The sequence below is a fragment of the Miscanthus floridulus genome, chromosome 9 (genome assembly GCF_019320115.1).
Source record: "Miscanthus floridulus cultivar M001 chromosome 9, ASM1932011v1, whole genome shotgun sequence".
Taxonomy (NCBI): domain Eukaryota; kingdom Viridiplantae; phylum Streptophyta; class Magnoliopsida; order Poales; family Poaceae; genus Miscanthus; species Miscanthus floridulus.
In genome coordinates, this window is record NC_089588.1 from 4568532 (window position 1) to 4578440 (window position 9909).

The following is a 9909-nucleotide window of genomic DNA, read 5'->3' on the forward strand; positions in this document are numbered from 1 at the left end:
TTCCTGTTGGTAGGAATGCACACTGGCACATTACTGAGTTTAATGAATTCGGGGATCCACTCTCACCGCCTATATCTTTGATCAAATACAAGACTATCCTCGGGTTACTTGTTAGGGACTTCATCCCAATTAAGTATAGGAAGTGGATTGGGAAAGATGATGACCAGTGGAGGGTTCCCAAAAGCGAGAAGGATTACATATGGGATGTCAAGATCCTAGAGTATTTCACTTTCCCAGCCGACTATGACAGGGAGTTAGTCAAGAAAAAAGCAAAAGAAATCATGGGAACTGTAACACCCTAGGTGTTTGGCTTTGACAAAAGTGCATTTCATTTCATAAACATATGCATCATCCATGTCACCATGCCATTATCACTGAAACATACATATGCAACATTCGCAAATTCTGTTTGTTTCATACTTGATTGCTTATGAATGGTAGTAGTGCAACATGTGAATGTAACATGAGTTTCTCATACCTTGAAACATGGCAACATGGTAGTAATATGACAAGTATAAAATAATAACAAAGTCATGAAACATGTGAAACATTGAATTGCAACATTTGGGTGAATTGCTTGTTTTGTGGCTTCATCACATGTGATCATTAGAAATTGGTATAACAATTGTGTAAAGTGGTTGATCATGGTCTAATACACCTTAACTACACTTAGGGTAATTGTTGGAACATTGTTCATGTGGATCAAAATGACAAAAATGCCCTCAAGTGGAGGTTTGACTTGAATTGACCCTTAGAGTGCCACTGTTTGACTGATTCAAAAGACCAACTTAGAGACTTTGCATGGCTGTACACTCTTTACCAAAGTTGTAGCTCACTTATCAAGGAACAAAAGTTGTTTTATGATCATCTCATGAAAATGGCTAGAACATGCTCAAACATGGCCCACAAGTCAGAATTCCATGCTGATTTCACAATTGGAAAAATTGCTAAGTCATAATCCATTTTCAGTTTGATTGAGCCATCTTTGGCTTGATGTAACTTCTGATCCATGGCGATTTAGATGATGGTCCTTGAAAAGAAGTTGTAGATGGATGGTAGGCCTACATTTTTCATGTACGCAGTTTTTGCATTAGATCAATCGTTTAGCCGTATCGACACGTTGAAGTCGCGCTGTCAGTCATAGTCATCGAACTCTGAATCGAAATTTCAGAAAATCGTTAGAGCTCGCCGTGGCCAACCGGCATAGGAGCTGCTCGCCGTGTGGCGCGCATGCTCTGCCGACGCCACCATGTCGCGCGTCTGTGCTCTAGAAGAAGGCCAGCGCCTGCCCGACGCACTCGCCTGCTTCATTTGCTTCTCCTTCGCCTTCACCGCGCGCAGCGCCGAGCCACAGCCGCCCTCCATTTCCGACCGAGCGTCGTCGTCACCGTGCGTGCTCACCACTGCAAAAACGCGCCGGCCATCTTGCTCCTAGCCTCGCCGTGATCCCCTCTACCACCTCCATCGTTCAATCGAGTCAATTGAGTCTTGGTAAGCGTGTATTCGTCAATTCTTCCACCGCCGCCATGACGGAACTCGCCGGAGTTGGCATTCCACGCGGCCAAATGCCACCGTAGCCTTTTCCATCCCTTCTCTCCCTTGCGCTAGCTGCTGCGTGTGCTACTGGTGCTTGGAGAGCAGGCCACTAGGGCCGTAGCACCGTCGACTCGCCGAAGCCGGCCATGCCGTGGCCATGCGCCACCATGGCTGTCGCCATTGCTTTTAGCCACGACTATCACTTCAATAGATGGTTCCAATAGATGCGCAAGGGTGAGGTGAATGCTGTAGCACCGCTGGCCTCGCCGGAGGAGTCACCGGCGACGAGCTACGCCGTCGTCTTCCTCCCTTCCCCTGCCTATGTCACTGTCGCGCGGGTCCCCTTTGTCAGTCGCTGCCGCAGAGGCGGGAGCCAGCCTGGGCCACACCGTTCTGGGCCGCGCTAGCGTCGCTTGCGCATGCGCTGTGGGCCACCGGATCTGTTCGGGCCGGCCCAGCAAGTAGAGTTAGGGTTTCAAATTCATTTCTGTTTTATTCTTTTCACAGAATTGTGTATAGATTCAAAAATATGTATCTCCTAGTTGGTAGCTTGAAATGATGTGGTTCCAATTTTGCTAAGTTCATGATAATGTCTAGTTTTTATTAAAAATATAGTTTATGCTATGTTCTGTTATGAAAAATGGAGTTGCTAATTATCTCTTTTAATCATGAAAGAAATAGGGGTAATTATATCTTTTTCTATGTAGCTCCCAATGGTATGAAATTTTTATGGTGTACTGCTCATATCATGAATAGCTTGTAGTTAAATTTTCATACATTTTGGACACTGTATGTAGGAGTTATAAAATTCTCTTATTTGCATGGATGGATCTTGTGTGAATTTTCATAATTTTTCTATAGATCCAGAAAAGGTAAAATTTGGTGAGTGCTGTTCTTATGCTAGAATGATGCTAGGAAAAATGAGAAATCTGTTGCTTGACACTTTTTAATAGGGTTTCCTAATTATGCTAAAAATAGACATGCCACCTGTTATTTTGGATACAGCAAGTTCTGCTTGCCCAATGGCTTTGAAAATTTTATGGTAGTCTATGTGAAGCATGAGATAGCTACTATAATTTTTGTAGATTTTTCTGAATAGTTTTACTATATATTGCTTTAATCACCTAGTTAACTAAATAAATTTGAAAAGGATATTAAATAATTTATTTAGAAGTTGGCACTATACTTTCTAATGTTTCTCTAGTATGCAAAACATGTTGGTAAACTTGGTTTGGTCCAATTATGCTTTTGCATCATCATTAAATAATTAATTTAGTAACCCTGTCATTTCTAGACAGATTCTAGGTTTACTGGAATTCGAATTGATTAACGTAAGAATCATGCTTTGATGTTTACAAATGATTTGTAGAGAATTTCATAAGCTTTCTAGAATGTCCTCATGCAAGTCAATTGGATTTATAGAACTCTGGTTATGATTGAATTAAGGAACTACTCGTTGCATGTAAAACCTTAACTTTGATTTAAGCACGCCTTTAATATTTCCTAAACTTGTGGTAATGTTCCTAGGTGTTAGGCCTTTAACTGAAGATGAGCATCTTTATCTTAGGTTATGCAAGTTAGGTAAGTTGATCTCGTTCTTCAAGTTAAGTAGATACATGTTTTAAAGTGATTTGAATAGAGCTATTCTAAATCGGTAAACGAGTGTCCAGTGATGTTTTTGTTAAACAATTACTGTGATTCATTCATCATGAGCATCATGTCATTCCTTATGCATCCATGATATTTATCTTGTGCATCGGCATGCAATAGGTGTACCGGAGGGTGTGACACTGCTGGAATTCAAGGAACCGAGCGAGCAGCAGCAGCCGACACCGGAGGTTCAGGAGGTGCAGCCTTTAGGAGAAGTGCCAGACGAGGTCGCCGTTGAGTGCCCGGATCACCGTCCGTGCAACTTTGTGAAAGGCAAGCCCCGGAGCATATTAAGCCTCCTAATTTCCGAAATGCAGTTACAACATTATTATTACATATATATATATATATTGTTGCATTAAGTTTAGGTGTTGGATGCAAACACTTGCTGCATTGGTTATCCAATCCTTGTCCAGATATTCCCTAAATCCTATGTGGCTCAGGCTCGGTTAGTGCTTAGCCCTGCTTAAACATGGTAGAAGTCAGGTGATTTCCTGTCACCTGCGAGATATAGGAAGATACATATGGCATGGTTGGCTATATTTGCTATCGTGGAAAATAACCAGTCTTAATTTGAAATGAAAACCGGGTAGAGGCTTGCCGGTTTGCAGTGACTCCGTCTGTGTCGATTAAGGACTGAATCTTGGAGCCTTTCCTGTTCATGTTGAACGCATGCCTCTCTCTTAGTTGGCCGGGTCTGGAGACCAACCACGAAGCCGAGTAGCTCACCTCAGGCCGGGAGTCGATAAGTATAAAGTGCGCCTCGGAAGGGAGCCGTAGGCGTGAGTCCAAGGGCAGGTGATTTAAAAGTCCTGATCATCCTGGCAGAAGGGTAATCCCTGAGAGTGCTGGCGCTGATCGAACCCACAAATTTGGTTCCTGAGTTGTTCCAAAGGTGACCCACGGCTACCCTTGCTAAGTATGCCAGGGTGAGAGTTAGGAATACCCCCTCAGCTGAGTTGTAATTCGATTCGAGTCGCCGTCTCTCCCGGTTAGTGAGAACTTGACGGGCTTATCTCCAAAGTAGATACACTAAATAACCTAATGGTTCGGAAATGATGATATGATGATGACATCCTTATTATACTTGCTATGGTTAATATTGTTTGCTCCTAATAAGTGAGTGCTCTAGTACAGGTGCATATCTAGTGGACAGGTAATTGATGATAAGCTTGATGCGAAGTTTAAATTGGTTACTATAATCATAAGCTGTTTTATGCAACTGTGTCAAGCTAGCCCACCTCATAAGCCTTGCATTACCCTTGGTGTCTTTTATTTCTGGTTTTGACGGGTAAGTCTAGCTGAGTACCTTTCGTACTCAGGGTTTATCTCCCACCTGTTGCAGATGACCAGTTCTACTTTGGTTGCTGCAAGTATTGCCTTCTCCCGGCTGGGGATGAAGACTAGACCGTTGGGTGCGGTCTCTACTAGTTCTCGTACCTGATGATGCTTTTGTGGGACATGACTCAGATCTGGCAATGTATTTGAAACTATGAAGTTATGTACTAAACTATGTTGCTTCCGCAAATTCAAACTTGGTTTGTAATATTTATTTGAACTCTGATGGATGTAATCCGAATGCTACTTGTGAAATGTTGTAACGAATGATATGTTGTGTTGAATCACTATGGTCTTGGTTTGTATGTCGAGAGTTGGTTGAAATCCTTCGTGATTTCCGGACTACCGGGATTATGGGATCTTAAGTACAGGAATTTGATCACTTTGGTGATTGTTTTTGTACTTACGTTCTTATGATTTGGTCGGTTCTGTTACAGGAACATGCTTCAAGAATTTCAAGGGGACATTGTACAAGAATTTTGTCCTCTAAAATAAAGAGCCAGATTTCGATGGTGGACAATTTAGCAAGCAGAAGGACTTCTGGCAGGCTTTCAAGGAATACAGGTTATCTGAGGAGTACTTAGAACTGAGCAGGAAGAATAAGGAGAATTCGCAGAAAGCGACGAATCCTCATCATCTTGGCTCTCGCGGCTACACCAAAAAGATGCCAGAATTTGAAGCAGAACTTCAAAAGATGGATCACCTTGTTGAGGAAGGTGTTCAGGTTGAGACCGCCGATTGGAAGCCCAAATCGGTATTATACTGTATGGGGAGAAATGTATGGCACGCCGAGGACGGGAGCTTTAGCTCCTCAAATCAACCCATGAGCGAACTCATCCAGAGGATCTCCTAGGTAACCGAGGAGGTGAGGCAAGGGACTCGCACTTCTAATAGGAAGAAAGACGTCCTCACCCAAGTACTCAGAACCAAGGAGCACCCTAGTTGCACTAGAGGAACCGGTGTTGTTCCTTGGAAACTAGCATTCCCCCAAGAATCTAACACTTACCAGAGCCGCTCGAGGGGTAGAGCAAAATATGAGGCAGAGTATTTGAGGAGACTAAAAGAGATGGAAGACAGAATGGAAGCACGGATTGAGGCGACCGTTGAAGCGCGAGTCGAGCAAATTTTGCTGTCCAAGGGGTCAGTAGTACCACAAAACCCTACTCTTAGTGCCTTTAGCCCATAGTTTAGGGGTCGCAACAGTTGCGGATCGACCCCGCTCGACGAAGAAGAGGCGAATGTGCCTCATCCGGTGGACGACATCACTGAACCCATCAATGTCAGGTTGTACATCCGTCAGGAATGGACAAAGGACAAGGTGGCGCTCGGCCAGGCCTGGCCTGTGGGAGACGAGATAATTAATGGCCACCCAATTCCAATGGGGTACGCTCGCGTCACCATTGACAGAATACTTGATAAGAAGTATAACAAGATACCCTTTGAGTACCCCGTAGCGAAAGACAGACCGAAACTTGGTCAAAACAAGGGCTCTCAAGTCGCCTGGCGCAAGTGCTTCATTAAACTTGACCATCAATTGTCCTCTGATGATGAGGACGACTGCGAGTCTTCGCCCACCCGCAATGATCACTCACCATCTCCCAACAGAGATCACTCCCCTCCTCATCCAGAGCCATCACCCTCGAGAACATAGAGGTCTCCTTCTATTCCTCCTCGTCCGACTCCATCTTCATCAGCCCCAAGAAAAGAGACTCCTCCTCCTCCTCCTCCTCCTCCATCTTCATCAGCGCCAAGAAAACATAATTCTCGTCGTCATCCTCCTCCTCCACCTCAGCCCAAAACAAGATCAAGGACACCCTCACAGTCACAGAAAAGGTCCTTGGATTCGGTCGCTAATGCTCCAAAAGTGGACCAACATAAAAGAAAAAGGCCGTTCAATGGCAGCGTTACCACCTTGATGAAAGACAAATTTACAGCACACATCTCGAAGGAAGATTGTGTTAGTTTCTTCAATCTATGTGCCTCACTGCCTCCATTTTTGTTGAAGTCTGAATTCGAAAGGCAAACACTATAATAAATATGCTACAACAAGAGATGAAGAAATACACAATAAAGATTTAAGGAACATTATGAAGTTAGTCGAAGACAACCCTGATTTAACCATGGAAGAGACCACGAACATCTATTATGATGTACAAGGGACGGGAACACCGGTAATGAAGTATGAAAGGGGCAATCTTTTGGTTCCCGATTATGAGTATAAAAATCTGACAACATATATGCGCTAGTTACATGAATATTACATGGCTCAAGCAACAGAGACGGACAACTTTGGTTTTGAGGTTATTATCCATTCGCCACATGTTTTCCAATATCATGAAGAAGAGAAGTTCGATGTCGAGTGGGAGTGCTTGTTCTAGCTATACCAGAAACGCTCTCTCGATGTTCAAATGTTGACGCTGTGGACTATGTAAGTACCCTACACGCATGATATTACAATTAACTACTCTCTCGATACACAAATTGTTAACTTTTGAGCACTTCCCATGATTTTATGTAGATGTATAGCAAAATTTTGCTTTCTAAAAAGCAAATGGGATTACATAGGCTTCTTGGACCCCATGCGAGTCAATGAGAGGACATGTCTAGGCCTCTATGGATGTGACGTGGAAGACCTAAAACAGAGATTGATTGCTGTTTTCGATGAATTCACGATGAAGAAGAAAACCCACATACTTCTAGCCTACAACTGCGAGTATGTGTTCTCGGCTTTCAATTTTATGCTTCTTTTTTCGTTAAGATTATTCGATAATTAGGATTCTGTGATTGCAGCAACCATTTCGTCTTCATTTGTGTTAATCTTGCCAAAAAGCTGCTCGAGGTGTGGGACTCGAAGAAAAAACCATTTCATCATCTGGATGCACCGGTGACAGTGCTGAATTAGTAAGCGATCCTAATAACTATTATTTTCTAATCACACATACCGCTTTCTAATGTTTCTCCTTTTAATGTTGCTCAGTGTCCGAAGAAGACATATCGGTGGGACACCGGTCCCATTCAAGGTTGTCGAAATGGAGGGGAAGTACCTATCATAGCCAGCGGAAAATAATGAATGCGGGTTTTATGTAATGTGGGCAATGCTTCGCTACATCGGCAGGTAATCGAAAGAAGCTGATAAGTTGGTGTGTATAATCTCCATTTCATTTATGTCTATTAATAATTCAACAAAATGATTTACTGTTCCTCTTTGGATATCATCTTTTTTGAACAACAGCGCAAGAAATATAAGCACGAAAGGCTGCTAGACATGGAGATTGTCGCACTACAATCGGAGCTGGCAAAATTTATCTTAGCTGAGGTATTGGAAAAAGATGGAGTATTTTTCCATTGCACAATCCGTGAAGTACAAGGACCAGTATGGCCCAGAGCGGCTCGCCAGATTATTGTAGGAAGCCTGAGAAGCATGTGTGAAGTCCAAGAACATTTCTTTTTTATTTTGAGGGATCGAGATGTGGATAAGAACATTTGAATTGTAATCGTAACATTTGTAATGTTTAATATTGATGGACCTATCATCTACGTAGCGTATATAAAGCCATACCTGATTCCACAAAAAAAATATAAATTAAAATAAATTATAAAACAATAAAATACGAATGGGCCATCACCGCCGGTTAGCAACAAACCGGCAGTGTTGTATTAACCATCACTGCCGGTTAGAAGGAAACCGACAGTGTTGGCTTGCTCAACACTGCCGGCGTGAACCATGAACCAACACTGATAGTTACGAGAACACTGCCGGTTTGATCCATGAACCGACAATGTAGGCTTGCTCAACACTGTTGGCTTGAGCCAAGAACCGACACTCTTGAAGCAACCGTCACTATCGGTTGACACTACAAACCGGCAGTGTTGTTCAACTGGACACTGCTGGGTGGAGCCAGGAACCGACACTGTTTCCTGTAGATCAGTGTCGGTTTTTAAGGATCGACAGTGATGTCAACCCCCCATCTCTGCCGGTATGCCACTATCGGTTCAAAATCCGGCAGTGAAGTGGGTTTTTGAACCGGCAGTGATGTCCAGATCTGGGGTAGTGATAGCAATAGTTAGCTAAGATAGTTCAAGTAGAGTCGGGCTTCTGCTCGGATTCCAGACCAAGTCACTAGAGGCTTGGTATAGCCATTGTATCTATTACATTTATCTGCTTAATGACTTTAATCTTCATTTATATTATGTTCTTAGTTATCATGCTTATAGTTTACTTTAAGTATATGTTTAGTATAGTCGAAGTTATCATTGTGTTTATGCTTAAGATCATAGAGCGCTCATCTCATTGTTCGAACGGGTTGAGTAGCCAAACCTTGTGTAAGCGTGGTGCTTATACACTGTTTTGCCTATGGTTGCACCCTCCATTCCGGGATGTGTGGTGGGTCACAAGGGGTGACAACCTTCTGATTCTCTGTATTCCATCCCCCACACGAGTGTAGGTTTAGTTGGACGTATATCATGGCGGAGGGAGATATTACGATATGTTCCTCTTTAGAGATGTCGCTTATGCATGAATATAGAGATAATCTTTTGCTATTGCTAAGTATATACAATGATAGTATGCTATGACTTGTAATTAAGAATGACTTAGGAATTCATCTCTCTTGTAATCTACTTAGATTAATTATTGCTATCTTATGGAGTCTCTCTGAGTGTTATGCTTATCATATATACATATTGGTTAACCCCTGTCTAGAGTAAGTGTTTAGTCCCTTGGTTCATTGATAGTATAAGTTTATCAATCTCTTTAGCCACCGCTCCTCCCTATGGTAAAATATAAATAACGATACCTGGAATACTCCCGGGTGAAGTGCTACAATGGTATTCTGTGCGCTTGCAGAACTCTTAACTTTTACTTGCATTAATAAATACCAACATTCGGTTGTTGGGAGCATCATGTACGCTCAAGTATGTACTCACCCTGACATGGCATTTGTTACCGGGATGCTTGGCAGATATGAGTCAGATCCAGGTCCAAATCATTGGAAAGCCATTAAGAAAGTCTTGCGTTATTTGCAAGGAACTAAGAGCTACATGCTCACACACAGAAGGTCTGATGACCTCGAAATTATTGGTTATTCAGATGCTGATTTTGCAGGGTGTGTAGATACTAAGAAATCTACATCAGGTTATATATTCACCCTTGCTGGAGGAGCTATTTCATAGAAAAGCTCTAAGCAAAGTGTTATTGCATCATTGACAATGCAGGCAGAATTTGTGGCATGTTATGAGGCTACCGACAGGCTGTATGGCTAAAGAATTTTATCCCGGGGTTGAGAGTGGTCGACAGCATATCTAAACCACTCACGTTGTACTATGGTAATCAACCAACAGTAATCTATTCGAATAACAACAAGTCAAGTGGTGCTGCCAAATATA